This window comes from Melanaphis sacchari, unplaced genomic scaffold, assembly GCF_002803265.2.
Source record: "Melanaphis sacchari strain LSU unplaced genomic scaffold, SCAv2.0 Contig76_pilon_pilon, whole genome shotgun sequence".
Classification (NCBI taxonomy): Eukaryota; Metazoa; Arthropoda; class Insecta; order Hemiptera; family Aphididae; genus Melanaphis; species Melanaphis sacchari.
Window position 1 is genome coordinate 225,259 of NW_020271544.1, and position 25,386 is coordinate 250,644.

Genomic DNA, 25,386 nt, shown 5'->3' on the forward strand with positions numbered 1-25,386 from the left:
GACTGAAAAGAAATTCGCCAGTTTTGAAAGAAAGCTGCGGTAGTTCTACTACGAACTAACACACACACATTATATGTATATTACTATTCTTTTTTAATGGTGTAATAATAATAATAATAATAATAATAACAACAATATAATAACGGACGAATATATTTTATGATAATAATTCCGTCTTATTACGTTTTGCACAACCCGGGCATTTCGAATAGTATATATATACAGTAGGTATTAGGTACCGAAAGAGTTCCCACAAGAAAACTCCCACGACTTATAAATTATATGCGTTCCCTTATTGTTACGGCCGCCGCCCGGAGAATAATTACCCGCAAAACAAGGAGGATGTGTTCGTTAGTGCTCTTTTTATTTTTTCCTACTGAATTTATTTAGGTTATACTTACATAAATATATACATTAGGTACTCTACATACACCGTAGATGCTAATAATTATCATATTTTTTTTGTGTGTTCCAGTTAAATCCCGGATTTTTATTATTTTTTATTAGATTTTACACACGATTTCTAACACCACCGAGCATATGATTTCGCATATTAATTTGCGAGTAAATGGGAAAGGACGCGCGGAAGGTGTTTATGATGGATAAAACCACACGGCGAGCCAATGAACTCTGTTGATTTACGCCATATAATATTATACTATTCATACCTATACCTATGTGTACAGTCACACATAAGAAGAATAAAAACGCGAAGCTTCTACATATCAGTAATTGCAGCTTATGAGATAGCAACAGTGGTGAACATCTTAATATGTTCTCATACAACGATAATAATTGTGTGTCGTAGGGTATTATACTATGTTTTTATCGAGTAAAATTAATCGAACATTATTATTTACACATTTTAAAAATATAAAAGACGATTAAGTTAGGGAGAATTAAGTACAAACAATATTGTGTTTTAAATTATTTGTAAATTTTCCTTGATGACCACGTGAAATAGAAAAAAACTGCAAAAGCCGATGATTATGAATTATGCGGTTGAAAATACGACCTTAAGGTTTTTGAATAAATTGAAGGAAAAAACCAATTTGATAGTTTTAACAAAATCTCATATTTAAAAAAAATATTACTTGCTATACATACACTTGTGCGTGTAAGATGCTTAATAACCGGAAACGTCTGCAATAATTATATAGGTACACTTATTAACTAAATATATGATTTCGTCCCCATGGTTATAATTATGGAGCAAGCAACTACTCGATCATAAATATCTTCTTTTCTTGAATCACGGTACTATGCTGACGTTTATTTATTAATAATATATATAAATACGTTTTCAATAATTTCCTAAAATTATAATCAGAAGTCATTTATTATCAACGCGAATCTAAACAATAATTGTTCAATGATTCCGATTTCAATGTTAATTCAATAATATGATGAGCACACCCATTATTAAAATAATTTATTACAATATATATATATATAGTATATAATACGATTATGTTTCGTTGAAAACTGGACACGCACGCGAAATCACCAATATTTTTATCAACGCGCAATCAGCCAGACGTTTTGAATGAAAAACAACTCTCATTGATCGCCAGGTAAGAGGATATTAATCAGACGGCGATAATAAAATTACGATTAAACTTGCGGCAAGGTTTAACATTACAAGTAAAAAAAAAAAAAACAGCATTGCATTAAAAAAAAATTATGGTGTCAATTTAATTTAATTTTTTTAGATCGCGTCATGAAAAAAATAAAACTAACGTCTACCGTCAACCGTTTGTACACATTAGGTATAATATACCACGTCTATGGCTTCGGTATATCTTGTAATATATGACGTGTACCAGCGGTTCGCGAGGTTCAGACAACTAAATTACAATGTGTCTCGCCGCGCACCGATAGTACATTATCGTTTATGATGTATTAAAATACAGTATCATCTCATAACACAATATATTATTATTAAGCAGCAAATGATAATAACCATCATCGCGCCCAAGGACGCTTGAAAAACAAACACACGTACCTAGTAAACGTGCATTTTTTATTTTGTTTTTTTTTATAATATAGCACAGGTATATAACGGTCCTGTTTTTCACCTCTACCCCCACAGCCCTTTCCCCATTTGGACAACAGTCGCGTCACCCGAGGTTTTAACGATAAATCTTTCACTAAAATAATAATAATAACAAAATATAAAACTGGGTCGTCGGCGTTTTCCCGTACACGAATGTATCATAATCGACGGCGCGATCATATTGTTTATTTTTTCTAAATTTTTTTTTCTCTACTCAACGATCGATCTTCGGTCATCGGTCGCATTTCCATTACCGTCACGATGATGAGAACTCAGTGCGGACGGGTACATAAACGGTATTATGTGGAATATAATATATATATATATACAGCGGCGCGTCCGGTATTGTTCGAGTCCGGGAGGAGCCGTGTCCGATGCGTATTACGTAGGTATATAATATGCATATACATCATTATATGCATCATCCGAAACGCACCGTGAGTGTGAAAATCGCGTCTTCGCGGGGTACGCGCGGCGTCTTCGAGAGCGGAAGAATAAAAATATTCGTTTAAAAATGACGGCGACGACAACGACGACGATGAGAGAGAAGGTGTAAAAAAAAAAAAGACTCAACGCGCGTAAATGAGAACGCGACAGAGGCGTCTGCGAGAGAAAAAAAAGAGCTCCGCACAAAATTCTTTTACGTTTATAATTTGAAAAAGTCATCCCGTTAAAATGTCCGGTGTCATTGTCTGCGGGCCGCCCGGTCATCGTCTAAATATAATAATATAAATTGTATTATATATAACTATTATGTATAAGTAGTGTGCAGGTCGGTCGTTCTTCGATTTTACGGTTTGCGATTACACACATTTATATATATATATATATATATATAAGGTAGAGGAGTGTAGGTACGTATAGATATGCTGTGTAAGTATGGCAATGCGAACTCGCAGCAATAGGAAAATTGCACGTACTCGACGCTGAGGTGGGCTTTGTGTGATCTTTGAGCCAGACAATTATTGTTATTATTATGATTGTTGTTGTCGTAGTCGTCGTTGACCGTGTCACGGGCTCACGTATCTAGATCATCGCGTTTTAATATATATATATATATATATCATATATAAAGAACCTATACAGACGCGTCGACGAAAAGGTATACTATTAAAATACGACATACGCGCACGCGTTTCTTGAAATGGAATGAAAAAAAAAAATACTACGAAAATAATAATACAATTATTATAATATTATAATTTTTAAAATAATATTGTGTATGACAATTGAATTGTAATTATATGTCGTCTATCATTGACTACGGGTCACAACACGCGCCCAAAAAAATGTTGGTATAATAATTAATAGGTACTTGATAATACGGAAATTCTATGTTCTCGATTACATTAAATCTGAAACTAAAAAAATGACTGACTCACACGGTAGATATAAGTTACTATATTTCTTTTAATTTATAATTCGCGTAGAGTCGGTCTATTTTTTAATTTTAGATTAAATGTAGTCGAAAATATCGAATTGACCTCGTGAAAACAACGATAAATCGTTAATAAGCTTCCTGGAGTTCATTTATATGTGATTCGCGATATGCGATAACGTTGATAACTTGATATTCATCCTCGATGCAAAAAAAAAACCAAGTTGAATTTAACTACGTTCTATAAATGGCTTCGTCAAGAAAATTATTCATTAGTTATATTTTTATTAACACTTTTGTTGTATTTAACTTAATTTAGTCCCGCAAAAATACTTCAGAGCGTTGTTTTATTTTTCTGTTCTTTGTCAGCAAATATGATTTATTATGGTTTCAAAAGTCCAATTGTATCTAAGTTCTTATTTGATATTGATTAAGAATATAACTAGCTAAAGACCTAAATTGCCATAAATTGTTTTTTCATATTTTAGTATTTAAGACATTTAAACTCTGCATAGTTGTATTTTTAGCGTTTACCTTCTGTTTTCTATTAATAAATTATTAAATTATGGTGGGAGAGGCTTGTTATTTTAAAATATGCTAAATAAATAGATCTCAAAATAATCTAAATATTCCTCCAAGGTTAAAGTTCCATACTAAGCGTTGAGTTGACATCATCCATATTCTAATGAATTGTTTTGATAAATGAAATAGTACACAATTTATCATATAATTGATAAATCGTGTATTTAATTTTAAAATAAAAAATTGTGAGACAAAACAATACATTATCATGTCGGTACGTGTTTGTACGTATCATAATTTTTTTGAACAAGCCATATCTCTATGAAAATATTATGACAATATTTAGTATTTAGAGTTTAAATTTATTTTTGTTTTTATTTCCGTTTATCGTTGTGAGTAAGTATATACTTACGAATTGATTTCAATATTAATTTTAAAAAAGATAGCATAATTTAACATTCAAACAATATTGCAGTTGTGTATTACAGAATACATTTTGATTATACTGCAGACATTTTTTTACATTTCTTGCGACTTTTACATCCCTAGGGCCTAGATCTTTGTTGTTTTGTTTTTTTATATTTATATAAAAATATAAAAAAATGGTTTTGAACAGACTTTGTTGACCTCGGTTTGTGCAATTTTTCCGACCAAGTACTGTTATTACACATCATATTATTATATACCGCTGCAACAGTGGTTTATGTGACGATGTATATATTATAGGTACACGGTCGAAACAGCCAACGCGTTTCCTGCATGCATAAAAGTTCTCACACGCGGCGATGAGGAGCAATTGCGAAAATGAACATGAAAAAAGTAGCTCGCCGGTTTCTAATTTATTATTAATGTGTGGCGGTCTGTGTACATATTATAGACGCCCCCTAGTTGTTGTTAATTGCGGTTAAGACTTGAAAATGTATGCGTGCACGGCGGTGGCCGAAGGGAAATGAGATATAATAACGGAAGATCTATTTAGTTTTTCCCATAGAAGAAAGTCGAATAATGACAACCCTCATGTCCGAGTATATTATACATATATAATGTCATCACTAGCCGAACAGGTACAAAAAAGTTAAATAGTGAATATATATATATATATATATATATATATATATTATATAGAAAATATTGTGTGTAATATGGTGTTTAAATCGTCTGCAAAGGGACGTCAAACGGTGAAAAATCTGACCCGTTTATAGCTGCAGTCTAATGACCGTAATAAACAACTACATTGTCGAGAATGTGGGAAACCATCTTGACAATTGCGCCATTAAAATAGCGCTGCAAATAATAATAATAACAATAATAATTAAGTATTGCAAACCAGTTTATGTAATAATATGCATAGTACATAATATTATCATACACTATATATTTATATCAAGCATGTGTAGTGTGTACGTAGCACATATTTCCACGCATAAAAAATGTAAAAAAAAATCATATAATTTATTTAAATTGCTTAATTATTATTAATTAACCATCGGGTGGCCCGTTAATAAGTTAAAACTTTAAATAATTCTTAATTTCGGTTCATTTATATAATACATAGCCACATAGGCACCCGAGAAATATCACGCACGGCCATATTTTTCAACACCTGTTATCAGATGTTTAGTATTTGCATTAGTTGTGAAATTAGTCTCATCAAGATAATATGATTGTTAATTTATATGCGTATGTCAAATGTACATATTATGTATATATATATATATAAACACAGAAGGTCGGCGGCGGTGGTAATATGCAGTGAAGGGGAATCAAGGTGATGTAGAAGAGTCCGGATCAAATTTGTCGACATGAAAGAATTTTTACTATATAGGTACGCTCGCGCGCATAGAAGACGATTAAAAGAAGAGAAAAAAATCTTCCGACAAGGACGTCTTCTCGAAGTGGAAGACTTACGTATAACTATCGGAAATTAACCGGCTCGATTTTTTTCCATATTTATTGTAAACTTTGACGGAATTCTATATTTACCTTACGTAGGTACATTATGACGTCGTCGCAGATAAAAATAATTCAATAAAAATTGTAATAAAATAATCGTTCTATGGTCGTCGTCAGTTTCGCGTAAATCTAAGCTGCTAAATGTATACAAATGAATACACTACAGGGAACGATGGCGGAGTAGCACTAAGGGGAAAATAACTACAAATTTATACATTTTAATAATGCTATAATAATAATAATATACAACATAATATAAACATAAATAATCATCGCCGATAACGTTTATAAAATTATTGATAGCGTGTGACTGCGTCATTTACGCAACGTCGTAGACTGAACCATAACGATAAAACTTTCATAATGTATTTTGTTATCGCAGGTACACGGTAATTAAAAATCCTATTATCTCATGGGTATTTTTCGCCACCGATAACACACAACTGCGGCGGCATAATCGCGTAATTTATCATTTATAAAAATGTATTATTACAGAAGGATTTATTGAACGTCCTCGAGTTAAACTTATACATAGGATGATACACCAAGCATGCTCACCCCCATTTTTTCAAATAATGAATTCGTTCAAATTCTAGTTTTTAAAATATTTAAATATTATGTATTACACTGAAGACCATACTTTTAAGTTATTGATATTTTTTTTTGTTTTAATTAAAGAGTAGGCGATAAAAAAACGATAAGAATATATTAATTTAAACTATTTAAAGATATACCTAGAAAGGAAAAAAATTGTAATTAATTATAGCATTATATTAAATTTTAAGTTGAAAGTTTTATTGCTAATAATAGTAAATTTGTGTCAAGGTTATTACATTATTATAATAATAATCGTCAATTTTTGGTATTTTAATTTGATCATTGGCTTAAAATGATGTTTACAATTTTTATAAATTTAATTATTTTTAACCGTTATACATATTATATAGATATATAGATACTACAATATACGATATTTGTGACTTATTATTTATTGACGTTTTTTCCTTGTCATTTTTTCTTAGTTTTCCGTTATTTTAAACCTTATATAAGAAGTGTTTAAAGATATTCTTAGAATACAAAGTTAAATAACTCAAAAAATACTTATTCAAATTTTGAATTTTGAAAATTACCAGAAAAATTAGTTATTGTAATTCTACTGGGAACATCCTAAATAAGAATTTTAAAGTATGATCTTAAATAATATGTTTGAAAATTCTAAAAATCATATTTTAATTAACTGCAATATCGAAGAAAATTGGGATATACGTGCTTGGTGAATCTTTCTGTAATACGTTTCACAACTTTGAAGCCACACCTACAGTAACAATAATAAATAGGAATAGGTATCTATAATAAATATTATATGGGTATGTTTAAAGTGTACTATTTATTATAATACTGTATTACATTATTTTTTCATGTTTTTACACATAAAATATTATAATTTGATTAGATATTTAATGAAAATTATTCTGTTATAATTTAAGAATTAAAAAAAATCGTATGGTTTCAATTAAAATCTATTAATTTGTGTTTCGCTTCATTTTTAACGTTATACTAACTTATACAAAAACATACGTAAATTTGCCTCCTTGCAAGTCGAAATGACCAATGCAGCTCCCATATTATATATACTTGGAAGATGGTTTGATACGGACGACGGTGTAGTTAGTAATTATCGCAGGTGCGTCATGACTCACGGACCTGAAAAGGTGCGCCTGGGGGCTTCCCCTTACCGTCCTGTTACAGAGTACTACCGTTAACGGTCTACAGCTCTACATAATAACATCCGCGCGCGCTCACACATCATAGACCACTTTTTTATTACATATGTTTATTTATTTAAAAAATATCTAGTAATCAATTTCTACTATATAGGTATATACATAGATGCGTGTCAAAATATTATATTATAAACTTACCAAGTATACCACAATAGCTACCCATATAGTACTTACTGCTAATAGAGGTAAAATGTAAGAGATATGTTTATATAATTCGTGGTTTCTTTAACAGCGCGCTTCAATTTCCTCTTTAATATTGGGTACATATTTACACAGGTGTTTGTTATTAATTTTTTATATTACCTTCGTCACAATTAAACGGCATCTTTTGGTCGGTCATAGGTTCTATTACCGGATATTGAACTGTGAGGGAGATCCCGTTGGGCGTAGTCGGCCTGCAGTATAGTTATATTATGGGCATATCGTTTTCCGTTATAATGAGTCTTGTTGAAACTGTATCGTTCGTTTGCACCCCAAAAACTCAAATGACCCATAACAATTACAATGCATAACTGTAGGTTAATCAACTTCACGATAATAATTTTACTATTTATTTATTTATCTATTTATGCCAAGATTAAACTCAAATACGATGAAAATATTTTAATGGAACGTGTGCTTCTAATGCTTATTTCTTATACCATATGTACATATAACAATAATAAGTGCCTATAACAATAATAGGCATTAAAGCGAAAAAACTATATATTAGTAATAAACTAATAAAACTACAAATTTATTTCAAACAAATTATTTGTTATAATTAAACTGTAATTAATGATATTAAAAACATAATATTACAATAATGTACTTGAATATTTTTTTAAATGCATTTAATTCTTTATAATATATAATACATGCAGAGAGCCCGCGAATACCTATTTATTATTTTATTACAGTCGGTAATATATATTATACATATATAAGAATTTTTTTCACTTGAAAACTGTATTGTTTATAAGAATTATACTTATATCTCAGTTCATTATGTAATTATATTGATGAAATAGCAATAAGAATTTTAATTCAATGTAATAAAATCTCAATTTAATTCAAATTACATAAATTGTATTAATTATAATTTATAGTACAAAACAATCAACAAATTATAGTGACAATTTTATGTCACTATAAAATTATCAATTATGTAAAATAATTATGATACACAGTAAAAATATATTGGCTAAACAAATGTGGTGTATAATATAGGTAATTATATATTTTAAAAATGGACTATTATGACAGATTGTAATAAAAAAGTATCTAATTTTTTAGTTTTATTAAATAATTTGATATTTCATACTACAATGAAACCTCTGAATAGTGAACACTCTCGGTCACCGAAATTTTTGTCTGTTACTCGGAAGTGTCTGTTATTCAGAAAGGATACGTTTTAGAAATTCATAGAACGTAAAATCAAATAAAATAATGTAGGTACATACCATTTACATGTATGTATGTATGTTGTATTGTTGTATAATGTTATCATTTATTGTAAATTATTACATTTTTACAGTCAATAATTACATATTTATTTAATTAAGTACAAGTATTTTTAAATTATTTTTGCGAGAAAAATCGGTGAGCTTTGTCTGTTTTATTTCTTTGTCTGTAATTACATTGTCTCTGTACAATCTCAATAGTAATATCATTCACTACAGTTACAGCAGAAGTGAAAATAGTACTGCTTTTTACCTCTATCGATGAAATGACTTAAGTTCTTTACAGAAGACAAAGCGTCCTGTAAACTTGTTATTTGATAGAGAAACCATCAATAACTAGCATACTTTTATTATAACACTCATGACTGTTTCACTGATAACAGTGATAACCGAATTCGTCGCAATTTTATTGTCCCATAACGAGTTTATTGTCATAATTACATTATTACGAGAGTATATACATACGAATGTGAATAAGTATTATTTTCAAATAAAGATAAAAATAATGTCCGCTATTCGTAGGTTTTCCCATTGAAGAGTAGTGAAAACGTCCCTGTTCCCAAAAACGCCCTCTATTAGGAGGTTCCGTTAGCGGAGTTTTCACTGTATATATATTATACATGGTATTAAAAATATACCGATAAAAAGGTACATTTATTTCGAATGATAAAGTATATAAATGTCACTTGTGATTTTCATTTCGATCGTTTTGTTGTCGAACAGCCTAGTACGCGCCTATGCTCTATAGGTATAACTCTATATAGTAAAGCAGACACCGTTGGGTTTCTTGTGCGCCATTAATAAAACTGATTATCTATTTACTATATTATTTGTGAGAAAATAAAAGAGGTCACATTCGATGATGCCGGTGTAACTTATCGGTGTAATTACATCAGAATAAGTGTTTAATTAAAAAAGCACATGTCTCACTATATATTGGGGCCTCTAATCGATTCTCTGCACGATTTCACGCGACATGAAAGCCGAACGGCTATTGTAACAGCGATTAATTCCACTTCGGTCATATTAAATGTAATCTGAATTACAGATTAAATAGGACAATAAAAAAAATCACATACACACCAAACGCACACTCGAACACACGTCGAGGAAGCGGAAATTATGTTATAAATCAATGTATGTTTATTTTTTTTTTCGGCTAACGTCATTCTGAAATTTTGTGAACCCGTTTCGGCATCGTAGTTAAGACGAATATCAAAAAAAAAATCCACAGCATATTGCATAATAATTCTATTTCGGAGAGGCAAGATGAGTTAAAAACCGTCGTATTATATTCCTTCTCCCCGAGTTTGGCATAATTAAATTTATTGCGATCTGTCCGTCCGCGCGTTGGATCGGGATGCGATGAGAACACGCAGACGGCAGAAGAGAGTATAGGAGAAGAATAAAATAATAATATAATAAAAAGAGGAAAAAATCCTAGTCACTTTTGTACACGGCCGTTGAAGTCTCCACACTGCAACGCGACGACGATGACGACGAGACTCGGTATTCGGTCTTCAATCCCAGGAGTCGGTATTGCTGATTCTTTTTTTTCTGTTTTTTTTTCCTTTTTATTTATTTTTATACACACTCGCACACATATTACACACACACACACACACACACACACACACATACATACATTTTTTATCCTTCGTTTCTCCTCTTATGTGCATGCGACGACTTCTGGGATCGATACTGGTCGGAATGCGAGCGGGGAGTTTCCTTTATGCCGGCCAATGCCAATAAATCGTTGCGCGCTGCAGATGCCCGATTGTCTTTCTCTCTGCTGTGTGCCGAACAATATTTAAATTTGCCGAAGGTCGGCGGCGGCGTTTATTTGTCGTCTACTACTACACACACACACACATGTGCGCGCGCGCAGGACTACTCCGCGATATACATCGGGTACTGGACGAAATAAAAGGGAGAAAAAAAATAAGATAAATAACGCTTTGATAAATGTCACGTTCGACCAGCCGATATTATATATAGAGGTACCTATATTATTCTACAGTGATGGCGGTGTACACGTCAGTCGTCGAAGATTTGTGTGTAAGTGTGTGTATATACGCTCAAGAAATTATCTTTGGTATAATATGTAAAATAAAAAACCCATATAATATTATAATGCGGATAAAAATAACGAAAACCGATTGAATGGTTAGAAGACGCACCGGAAATGAGTATATTATATCATGATTTTATATATGCATACAGATACGGAGCGACAAGGAAGTACCTACGGTGAAAAATGAGCCACGATTTGGGAGTGGCATCGATTAAAACGAAGAAAAGGAGATTGAGGAGGCGTGGACGACGGGACATGTCAAGATTATAAGTAGTCAACCCCTATTGTACGCGAGAGAAATCTGAAAAAAACATATTCCGAATTGAATAATTCTGATCTGTTTTTTCCAGTTTTAGAAGACATAATATTATATACTTGACACGTCAGGCACATAATATATACATACATAATATTGCATGTTACAGTTGGTTATTGATAACAAATATCTATAGTCTATACATAAAATATAATGTGTCTATAGAAATACCTTTATACATTTTCCTTTTAAAATTTGACTTAATTATATATTTTCATGACGATCTTACGTTATAATACAAAGCTATGAATTAATTTCTCATTAAAATATACGTTTATTAACATATAATATTATATTGTCCGTATAAGTTGCTGGATTTCATAATACCATTAATATATAAAAATAATTATCTCTGGTACATTTATAAATTAGCTAGAATTTTCTTATTTCGTAATACTTTTGTATTACATCACCAGTGCGTGCATATATTACACAGGTATATAGTATTCGCGATTTCAATAAAATAAACGTCTTAAGATTACGATAATAATAATAATACATACATACATACTGTATAATATACGTAGTGCGTTTCAACCCGATGTAAATACAATGTGAACGATGATGTTACATATTATATGAAAAGCCGAATGTGATATTATGCCTAATTGTATTTTTATAAATAAAAGGTTAAGTAACTTTGATCCGATTGTATCTTTATAATATGTATGTATGTGTGTGTGTGTATGAGTACGTGAGTGTAAATATGGATGTTGGATAGAACAGTATTTTGGTATTAAATATTAATGTTGTGCGATTATTGATGGGCAGACGCAGTGGCGGCGGACACCCGATATAACAGCCGTGCTCTACGCCTACGTCGCGTGTGTCACGTTAGTTTGTCGGTCACTATCGATAGTTTTCGATTCAATTTATTGTAAAAATGTAATATTCACATACATTTCTTACAGAGTATTTCTCGCGAAAAAACATAATAGATTATTAGCATCACGTATTGACCGGCCGTCTCTCATTTAAATAGTTCTGCCACCCCTTCCACGTACTTTAAAAAACTTAAGTTCGGTCTGGTATAAAACAGTACTTATAATATTTTATAGATAGTAATAATATTATTATTATTATTATTATTATTACTATTATTGAACTAGACTCACATCTAATCCGTCGAATTCATTAATATTATTTACACACACGGCGCACGTACAACTACATGCAAATTTATGAGTGCGCGCACGCGCATAACATCTAATCGTAATTCATTGGTACGTCTACTGCACACATCATTAATATTATGAAATATATTATAGTACTATAATATATATATATAGACATATAGTACTATATTTTTAATAAATATATAGGTACGTTGCACTGTAGTGTAACTCATGAGTTCACGAATTTCGTTCTTATACGATTAGAATGATAATACGCGCATTAATGTTCATAATATTTATATTATAATGTGTCTAACCGCTAAACCATGTTATAGCAAAAAATTCCATGGTAACAACAACGTCATACTTCGTCAGGAAAAATGTTAATTATCTGTGTAACCACGTAACGAGTCTACTGCAGTCCAATCAGTTTTTATTCAATATTTAATAAAAATAGCAATTGATTTATGCCATTTACTATTTCATTATAATATATTGGAAACGTATAAGTATCGTCTTTTTCTACTCTTAATTTAATTTATAAACGCAGAGATGATAAAGTCAAATTTTTACAAATATATTTATTATTTCATTCATAAGATATCTAGTATATTATGCGAGATTGCGGGAGCTATAGTATAAATAGTATTAAAGACATTGTGTAGAGAAACAATATGATAATAATGTAATAATAATTTTATAGTTTAAAAATAAAATTCAACATATCGAAAATGGCTTGACATTGACAATATTTAAAGGAAAAATAATTATTTCACGTGTATAAGTTATTTAAATTAATGTAAATATTTAAATTGTAATAATTTTTAAAGGTGATTAATAAAAATATTAACGGCCAAGCTCGTCACATATTCTTATTACAATAATAATTTAAAAAATATACATAAATACATATCATTATAAGTTAAGAGTTATGAGTTACATAACTATATTATAAAATATATTTGCATTCCTTTTAAATAAGTACAACCAAAAAAGAATAACAGATAAGTTTATATATTTTTTCATTTAATTAAATTTAACTCATTAACGTTTTAAATTTAAAAAAAAAACAATGATTAACATAAGTTATTTAATGTGTAGTATAGTATTATAAATAATTAAATTAAAACGTGGTTTTATGAGAATAACTTATAAAATTATAAAAAGCCAATTTTATTCAGTTATCTATTTTACTTATTGTTCAATTTTATGTAACAGATTGTAAATATAAATAAAAAAAAAATTTATAAAAAATTATAATTTGAAACTAATACTTGTAGCTCAAAAAGTGTTTATTTTTATGAAAATAAATGTCAATTATTAATATGCTAAGAGCCACTGATAAAGAAGGTAACTTATTATTTATTTATATTTTATGTAATGGAAACCGATTTTCAACTGCCCTTGAGAAAATAGATGTAACTCTTCATGGCATTAATTTTTATTAAACGAAGAATTCTGTAACCTCGTTTAGTACTTAAAAGGAAATTAGTGCTCATGTGGTTAAATACATCAAGGAAAATATTTGCTATCGAAATTCGTATTAAAAAGTCTATATTATTTTATAAATTCTATAAAACGAATGAAGCTGTTGTAAAAAATATTTTAATATTAAATAAACATTAAATTATTTTTTATTATTTAAATAAATTAAGAAGGCGTTATATTACACAAAGGTTGTTATAATTATACTTTGTCTTTCACACATGTGACATAGCAAAATTTACATTCACACAAGTCGTTCATTGACAGGAAACTGGATGTGATTTTAGCTTAAAATATAACATTCAGGCTTTAAAATTTACAAATACTTATAAGTTATAAATGAAAAAAACAATCAATATTATATATTTCACTAGTGTTATTTTAATAAATAAAATAAATTAGTGAGTAGAAAGTGCCAAAATCACAACATAGGTTTCACAAAACACTAATACCGCGTATTGGAATACAAATTTGTTAACCAAAAAGTCAATATTTGCATCCGTGGTCTTATGTTTACCACATCACTCATGTATAACAAATCATTTCGACACTATACACCAATGACAGTACATATCAAACATGAATAGGTCATAATTTATATCACTTGATGCTATAAAATACAAATTGCACAAATTATTATTTTTATCATTTTACATGATTAATAAACTATGCCGAACGCCGGTATGCCCATTAATTAATATGTTAATTCACTTATACGTACAACGAGTGCAGTACTCTGTGGCAGATATAGAATTCGGTACCACCGAATAGTAACTATTAACCACATGAGTACGACAAATCGCTAGGCATACATTATAAAATTATACAGCATGAGTAAAATAAAATTCGCATGATTGCAGGTCACATACATTACTAAGTTACGTTGCAGTTTTATACGATAAACGACTGTATACACTTATCAATATACTTTTAATTGTTTCATTCACTTAACCCACGACCATATTTACCTACACGGTTATTAAGATAACAATATTTCTGCTAAAAATCATTATAACAATAATATTATTGTGTTCGGGACTCGTTGGAGGTGGAATACATATGTTACCCATATACATGGCTCGATTCGCGCGCACGCGACAGCCCGCGAACGGTCTCGAGTCCGAAGTTTGGCAACGATGCTCGCGTTATAATAGTAATAACAGAACATAGCCGTCGGGCGGTGCCCCTCGTTCCCCTCCAAAAAATCACGCGGACATAATATTATAATAATAATATTACTTTTTCTTCTATATAACGGTCTATTGTCTCGAGAGTCACCCAACGACTATGGGGTCGCCCCGATAATAATTATTATTATCGTCGTCTTCGATGTAACGTGTATAATGTGTACATGTATAGCTATTATACATACAGTGTCGGTCGGTCCTCCTACACGATTTCGTTTCCTACCTTTCGCGGGATACGCTCCTCGGTTAGTGTGTATATTTATTTATTATTATTATTATTATTATAAGTTTTTTTTATACTTCCCATTCATGACTCTATGAGTGAGAGGAAGGTGAGAGGAAAGCGAGAAAGAGACACAGTACGAGAGAACACGCGCACGCGTGTGTTAATGGACGTCGTCTCTTATTATTATAGTCGTCTCGTGCGCCGATCGTTTCCCCACGTGCCTGGGCTACCGGTTTCCGAAATACGATGTATATATATATACTAATAATATAATACACACGGACCAAAATTGTATAGGTGTAATATCATTATGATTGATAACGACCATCATTGGGTTGGTACGAGACGCGTGTCCGCCGCGGCCGTCTACCAGTATTACGCACTGCGATACTAAAACGATATCACAGCCTGAAACTATATTATACATAGGTACACACTATAGACTTAACGATAATAAATAATAAGGTTTATATATACCAGGCCACGATAACACAGTTGAGGTAAACTAACGAAATAATAATCATAATACTCTCGTCGTGAAATATGATCTAAATCAGCGTTTCTCAACCTTTTTACTGTGGTGATTCCCTTTTTGAATTTCAATTTTTTAGCGACCCCCTACATATATTTTTTTATATACTCGCATAAATTATTATTAATTACTTTTATAGTATTTTACACAATACTGCAGTGTTTTATATTTATAGAATTTATTTTTTCATTACTTTATTTTATTATTTGAGCTTTTAATTTTTTGTATTGATTTGAATTTTAAATCATACGTTAGCAACCCTAATTAATAAGTTGGCGACCCCTAAGGGGATCGTGACCCCCAGGTTGAGAAACACTGAACTAAATGATAATCGCGGTGACAGTCGAGTCGTTGAATATACTAAATATCCCGAAAATAATACAGTCAGTTTGTTTTTTATAATTAGTAATTATTAAGATATACTTAGATAGTTAGTATTTTATTTTTCAGTTGTTTGTTCAATAAAATAAATTATTTTCAGTCTTATTAATTTTTAAAAAATATTTATAATTTTTATAAAATGTATATGACGTTCAATTAATGATAAACATAATCATGTAGTATAATTTTAATGAATAATACAATGTAAATGTAAAACATATATGTCATACACTCATACATTATTTAAAATGTTATTGTTTTTTAATGTTATTTTTGATATACTCGAAAACATCAAATATTTAAAGTTATATTTACTAAATAGGTATCTACACTAATTAAAAGATGCTACAGGTTAAACTGCATAATCACTATCATCTGTAATTATAAGTAAATAAAACGACCTATTCATTTTTGGTAGTTTGTAAACACATGCTAAAATTGTAAATAATATTTTATATTCTTGATATGACGAAAAAAATAAAATAAACATAAATTATGCTTTGACAATAATAATAATAATTTAAAAACACACATGCATTTTTAGATTTACATACTTATTACTACACAGTGTATGATGGAAAGATTGGTATATTACATTTCATGTTAATTCATATTAATTTACTTCCTAATTACAAATACTTTTATTTTGATAATATTTTTCATCAATTTTAAATGGTATTATTGTATAGTGTTTAGTTTGATCTATATATATATTCTATGAATATTATTTCGAATGAAATATAAAAACATTTTCACTAAAATTTATAAACTATTTTTAAATATATGAAGCATAGTGTAAAACTTATATGATAATCGAAAAGATTAAACAATCAAAAAATTATCATAACATAAATTCCACCGTAAATGCATTAATTGTGCTATGATCACAAGCATGACGTAACCATTATAACTCTTAATTTTGGATGATTCATCAAATTCGATCACGTTTAGTTGAAAATAAAACTAAGTACGATAATAATATTAACCCGCGAGTAACTCGAAAATATTGCGATTACTTTACTTACGAACTATTTAATGTTTATTTATTTATTCAGGTGAAGTAAATATAATAAATAAAATAATAGCACACTTTTCGACTAAAATCGTATCCTCCTCTTTTTCAGCAAACCAAAAATGGAAGTTATACGATTTTAGTTAAAAATGGTTATGCCTAAATAAAAGCGACGATAAAAAATGTATATTCTTGTTACGTAACTATGATCTATCAAATAACAAAAATTATAAGTTATATATATATATATATAAATATTTATTTAAAAAAAAACACATATGGGATATAGATAAGTTTACAGATACACGTCGTGGATACCTGAGAACATAGTTAAATCCAAATTTTTGAAAACGAAAAAAAAATTGAACATTCTGATCGTTCGTCACTTATTCCACTCGTAAGGTAAGTATTAAACGTGTGGCAAACGTACGGCTACGGCGCTACAGAGGAATTTTTTTTTCCTATCCGCAGGACAAATTTCCACTGGAGCGGCAGCGGCACCGGCAAAATTCCTCCTAGTCGTTTGTTTATGACAGATAGAGTGAGATAGAACGAGAGGACACACGGCAGGACGTAGTATAATATATATTATACATTATACACAGTGACGCGGCCTCGGGCTTATGTGACGTGGAGTCACGTATAGTGGATATGTATACGCTGCGTTTATTAAATATAAAATACCCAGTAGCCTGCAAGTCGGTATTTTTATCATCATTATTACTATTATTTTGTATTATTCTTTTTCATCAGGTGCAAATAAAAGGAAACAAAATTACATTATATACATATTATATGTATATATGTATATAGTAATCAATTTAATTACGGACACCTCAAATACAAAACAACGCCAAATTGCGTGTTGAAAATGTATATAAATCATATAATAAATGTTTATTGTATAAAAAATAGTATACACATATGGTCATTTAAATATTTAAAACAAAACTATTTGAAATAGATGTATATTGAAATATTGAATAGATTGTCATAGATAGTTATAGAATTTCGAAACAAAAACATGAAATAAAATCAAACTAATATATTATGTGTTGATAGAAAATGTTTTTGATACAACGTGTTAATATTCCAGCATATTTGAAAAATGATCAACTATTTATTAATGACACATGACGTTATGAAACCAAATGAAAATTTTTAGCCCATAGGTATTTTTTATTAAACACAATAAATTTAGTTAGAAAAAAAAACTCATGACACCATTAGTAAATAATAGTACCTAAATAATATAAATATGTTTGCTACTAATAATAGGTAGGTAATACGCGTAATGACGACTATCGGTAAGATGTCTATTAAGTCTCCATAAACTTCAACGGAGTAAACTAGTACATTGTGAAGGTCCATTGATTGCAGAACGGCGTTTTGATTTTGTTTTTATTTATTTATATACTCTATTATAAGAACAGATAAGTATCTAAATCATTTTTCATGCCAATAAATTGAATACGACATTCCACCTATACGGTAATGCGCGCACTATTACTATACGCACACACATTGTAAGTATGATACATAATATTATATATTCTCTCTTGATTTACCGCCGCCATAGCGTATAATATAATACATGGCATATGTGCGAGAATTACAAAATTAATTTTACATTGGAAAAATTATATGAAATATAAATAAAACTATAGATATATAAAAAAAACCAACGATAAGCATACATAATAACGATGTACGTGTAATGATATACGATATTAATAAAACATAAATATATATAATATTCGGTCGAAATCGTTGTATATATATATATATATTATAATTTATTCTGTAGATATAATATTATTGTATATTGCTCATGATGCGCTCGTCGCCGCCGTCGCCACTGCCGTCACAGAGAGCTTGTTGGGCGCGACGGAAGGCGTTTCCTGTCGGATTCGTGGTCGGAATGACGAAATCACTAATATCGGGATAGCGGCTAGCAACCCATTATGCATATACATAACACACACACGCACGCGCGAGACATAAAGGGTATATAGGAACATATATAATAATACTTAATAGTAATATGTATAATGTATATATATATATGGATATGCCGGCCGAGTGGGTTAAGGAGTGCGCCTCGTCCTGCAAGTTAAAAAATAGATATACGCAGCATATTCTACATATAATACGGACTATAGTGCACGCGTGTGTATAATAAACGTATATAAATCGATTATTATTATAATATAGTGTATTAAATTTTTATTTTCGTTATTCCACGACTCCCTTAATACTATACACATGCGCGTGTATATACAACGCAGAGTCGTGATCCATGCGGCTCTAAACGGACATTTAAACAGCTAATTGCAATCGTCTATTGTTCTCGGGACCTATGTGTTTTTTCGGGATTCGTGATGATTACAATTATTATTATTTTACTATATAATAGATATGTGCGTGCGTGTGTGTGTGTGTGTGTGTGTGTGTGTGTGTGTAATGTGTGTATTATGCACCCACAGTTTTGCATACAAATCGTCTGGATCGTTTTTGTCACGTGCTCTTCACCGCGCACGCGGTCTTCGGCGTTGTAGTTATTACACGCACTCACCTTTATACCCCACGCCAATAATTATCAGGGTAATTTCAACCGTTACGAATTTTTCCTTTTTTCCTCTCTTATTAATCTCGTCCGTTGTCTGAAGCGCGTGTGCGTCCGACCCCGCGTCACCCTTCCTCACGTTCACACCTTTATGACATTTTTATACCGTCGTAATTCATAATGACCGCCGCCGCCGCCACACCGCCCCGTTAGGCTATACGTATAATATGTATGAGTGTATATAATTATATAATGTAATGTCATCGCGCGCGACGAACGTTTGACACGTACGTGGTCAGCTGAACGAAAACGCGATGAACACGATGAAAGAAGAGAAAAAAAAATCGGTACGTGGGTTTCTGTATTATCTTTGAAATTTTAGACAGATTACATAGAAAAAAAAATACCAATTTAAGGTTTTTGAAGAAAAACATAAAATTTAATTTAAATTTAAAAAAAAGAAAATAATAATATACAAATCTGGATAAATACCGTGTATACTACCGTTTGTTAAATTAACTTAATTATAGACTGCCTATTTTTTTTCTGAGAAAAGCTTACGTATAATTTACAATTTAATCAACCAAATCAGCTATTAAAGGTAATTTAAAAACAATTTTATATTTTTATTTGAATAAAATACGTCATAGCAATTACTTTTGTGTATAAAAATAATTTAATGTGCACCTATAACAGCCACATAACTTATATAGTTAAAGCTTATTGTTTTTTTTTGCCTATATATTATATTATAATATATGTGAAAAACAAATAGATCAACAAATAGAAATAATTTTAAGTTTGCAAAAATAAAGTGACGTAAATTAATTTAAAAAATATGTTTTTCTTTTAAACTTTACATAAACATAGACATTGAATACATTTTAAGAGCGGCAAAATAGTATATAGTATTTATAGTATCATCTATAAAATATCTGAGAAAAATGTTTAAATAACTTAAACTCAAAGTTAAAGGTAAATAATACGTAGGTATATGATATAACAGAGGCCAAGTTTTTAGAAAAATGAGTGATCAATATATATTTACAGAATTTCCATAAACAAAACTTTAAAAATATGTACTATACGATCATAAAATTGTATTTTATTATGTATAATTTTTAACTATAAATTGTTTAAGTTAAATAATATATTATTCTATATCATTCCAATATTTTTTATAGTTTTAAATGCGTGTAGCTTTATCATTATTTTATTGTTTGTAGCTCTGTAAAGTTTATACATACAACATACATTATTATTTATTAGATGATACTGTATAAAAAGCACAGATAATAACATAAAATTATAAATATGAGTAGCATCACACTATTTATAAAATATATATACACTGTATAATTTTTCCATAAAAAAACAAAATTTACTAGAATTATTAAATATTAAATATTATGTTATAATCTGATACTGAAAAAAATCGTGTAAAGTGTAAACTTAAAAGAAATATAATATATGATAAAAAGATATTATATAGTTAACCAACTTAAATTTACAGGAGTAGCAAGTTATGTGGACCCATATTATACAACTATATTGCTTTAAAACTCGTCGAATCAGTCCGAAGGTTATGGTTAGAGCAATTTTATACTATATGGTCAGCTGCACACAGTTATTAACAAAATATAATTTACATATAAATACACATACACACACACACACATACAATTGCGGGAATTACGTCGAAAATGAATATAATATAGGTATGACTGCTTTTTAAGTAGAAAATAGGTGCGCATAAAAAGATATACGAATAAGCGCGCATACCTATATGTATATGTATTATAATATAGTAAGTAAATGTATAGTTACACATAACTAGAATATATGTTAATATAATAAAATGGTTCACTAAAATTTGCTAAAAAATCGTGGGCGAAATAAAGTTTTAATTTCTATAATATGAAATAAATTTTATTGACTCTAAATTTCCACAGATAGTTTTTATTGTACCTACATGTTTATATAATATATGATGGAAGTATTATACATTCTAAAATATAGTGCTGAATATATATATAATTTAACATAATATAGGTAATTGATAAGTATACTACGCACAATACACTATAAAAGCGTATATAATTAAATAATGTACACGACTCGTAACGAAGTGTGACGAGTGATAAATATTAAAAGGTATATCATATTATAATATGTCATCAGAAAACCATTGGCGAACAAATATCGATTACAGTTTTCGTTATCATATTTTAGAACGATACTTTAAGACACTTCGATATTCGGAATGAATATTTTACATTTACACTAAGGAATTGAATAAAAGTAATAGCTGTGGTGTTTGAAAGATTCGACAGGGTGCATATGACGTGAATAAAATATATTATTTATTATAAGTAGAAATACGATCAGATAATACTTATAATATAAGATACCTACTCAATGTAATATTATAATTATGTAATAATAACAATAATAATAATAATAATAATAATAATAATGATAATGATATCGGTTTGGTGGCGTGCACGTGCGCTGGCGGCGAGATTTCGTACGCCGCGGAGACGACAGCCGCCACTGCCGGAGAGGAGGTAGTCCGCGGAATCGGGTAGGGGAAAAACGGTGCGCATAACCCGTCCCCCAAGCTCCGCCTATACGGAATCACGCACAAATATCGACGGCAGCGTCCGTGTAACCGGTTACGCGGCGGAGTCTGTCGACGGGTCCAGCGGATACCATTCGAGTAGAGAACGCGAGGAGAAAAAAAATTATAATAAAAAAATAATAAATAAATGCAAGCCCGGTAAACTAGCGGCGGCGGCGGCGACGTATTATTATTATTATTATTATAATCTGCGCGCTTGGTGCACGCTGTTATAGGGCTGACTGGAGCATGCGACCTGAAGAGAAGCGGTGGCGGCGGCAGCGGCGTCGGTAAGGTGAAATAAATTGAGAACGAAAAAAAAAAATAGTGTACTGTGGAAATTTTATTCAAATGACCAATCGCAACCAAGGACAGATGGACGGTTACTTTTTTTTTTCCAAACGTATAATATGCAAATCGTAATATATCCCTTATAAATATTCATCGCGCGCGCAGTGTACACGTACATACACACACACATTAAACGTCTACACGCACGTCGTTTATATAATATATAATAGTTGCTCGAGTCTAAGTATGGAACAACGACGGCGGCAGCGCATCGAGCTGATATACAAAAGCGTAAATTATTATTATCACCAACACCGCCGCCGTCACCTTGGGGTTTGTATTATTATTATATTATATATAGACGATTCGACGGAAAAAAGTCAAATCGTTGCCTTTATAGGAACATCGGTTACGGTGATATAATATAGCAGAAAGTATTGTAGGAGGGTATTAATACATTATATTATAATATATATATATATATATGCCTATATTATATAGGACCTATAATATGGGTATATGGCTTTATATGGTAAACAACACAATTAAAATAATTAATACATTAAATTATATACTATGAACCTACAGCATATCATACAATAATATATATATATTAAAATAATCACCCGCTGACCATCGTGCGAATGATCACTGACATCCCTTCCTTTGTCGGCAAGCGATTTAAGTAAATATATATATCATGAGTATATATGGTTTTATTATTATAATTACACTTATATATTATTATATATTGTTACAAAAACTTCGCTACGCCGACAACATTTGTTGAGTTTTTTTTACTTAAGTTTATTTATCTAATAAGTGTAAATTGATATTGTGAAAATTTTTAATCGTTAAATATTGGTAATAACTAATAAGTATGTGTTAATATTTCTACGTATAATAAACCTGTAACAACGAGATTCAGTATTAACCCATCATCGTACCTTTGTAGTTATACAATTTATTTTGACCCAAGAACTAATTCCATATTTTCTAATTATGTGTAGGTATAGAAACTAAACTCACTAAGTATATTATTTATGAATAATATACGAAGCGACGACAATGCATAATTACACAATTATTCTTAATATTTTACGTCTGTATTTAAATGCTTATTTCATTATAATTTATAACTATTTTATCAAGGTCTTACTTGCAGGATTTTATAAACTTTTACAATAATATACTCATATTAAGTGTAATTTAAAATTACGTAAATTTATAATAAAATCAAAATACTCGCCATTTGCAATAATTGTCACTATTCCTACGACGAGGAACTTGTACATTCTAATAATATAGTATAATATATGCGTAGACTAAGTACATTTTCATTTTCATTTTTATTTTTATTTTTATTTTTATTTTTTACACCCAGAGAACGTACAATATTATTATATGTCTAATTGTTTTGTAGGTCTATACCTAAGTGATATAGAAGCTCATTCAAGAGTAAATTTACCAACATTTCCTCGCAATCACAACACTATAAAATACTCACTCACTCAGAGACAGTATCCCCAAAAGCATTCAAGAGTTAAGTATATCTTTATTGATCGGGAACGTCAAACTGATGACAATGACGGTTTTTGTAACATTTTGACGACTAAAAGAAAACAATGCAAAACAGGTTCGTGCTAGTATATTGTGTACAACGATTTGGACAACAGTCAGCTCAGTAGTTTAACTGATCTTACCGTGGTTGTCAACGTACTAAAGACCACAAGATTATAGAATCTTACAATGTAATCCATGGAATGACAAAAAAGAAAAATTCTACTGAAATCAGTTCAGGGTTTAGACCCACCCAGTTCAAATACAGTAGGACAGCAAAGTTGACCACTGAACTTAATATATATATTGTTTACAGTAATTATAGTGATCGAATATTTTTGATATTTTCCGTTGGTTAGCAAGTTTATGAAATAGGTATTGTGGTTATGTTTTTTCCGTACAGTCTCAGTTGTCCAATTATATAACTATATCTACAAATTTAAATGTGTTACATACATTATATATTTGTAAGGGTATTCATGTAGTTTTGTTGACTGTAATAAATATTTTGAATGCTAATTAAATTTTACCAAATAACTTCTCTATATTTATAAATTATAACGATACAACTATAGTTGACGACGTCGACGTTATATTTTACGAAACGTCCATGATCTGTTATAATTATTTATTATAAATTACAATGAATTACTGCCGAGTGCCGAGTGCTTTGAGATTTAAAGAGATCTATAAAAAAAAAAAACTCTCACAAAATCTTTGCCTGAAAAAATTTTAGTGGGTGTAAGAAGAAAATTATGGTTAATATTATGATATATAATATAATTTAAATCTCTCGAAAACAATATACATAATCTTAATTCACCTACACACACTCCCGCACTCAAAGCAACAATTTAATATATAAATTTACATCTCACTACATGCG

General features: G+C 30.1%; 1 protein-coding gene across 1 annotated transcript in view; it reads right to left on the reverse strand.

Annotated features, from left to right (window-relative positions):
* LOC112601227 (putative transcription factor SOX-15) overlaps positions 1-25,386 on the reverse strand; it is an 80,444-nt gene that overhangs the window by 27,316 nt on the left and 27,742 nt on the right. The window lies entirely within an intron of this gene.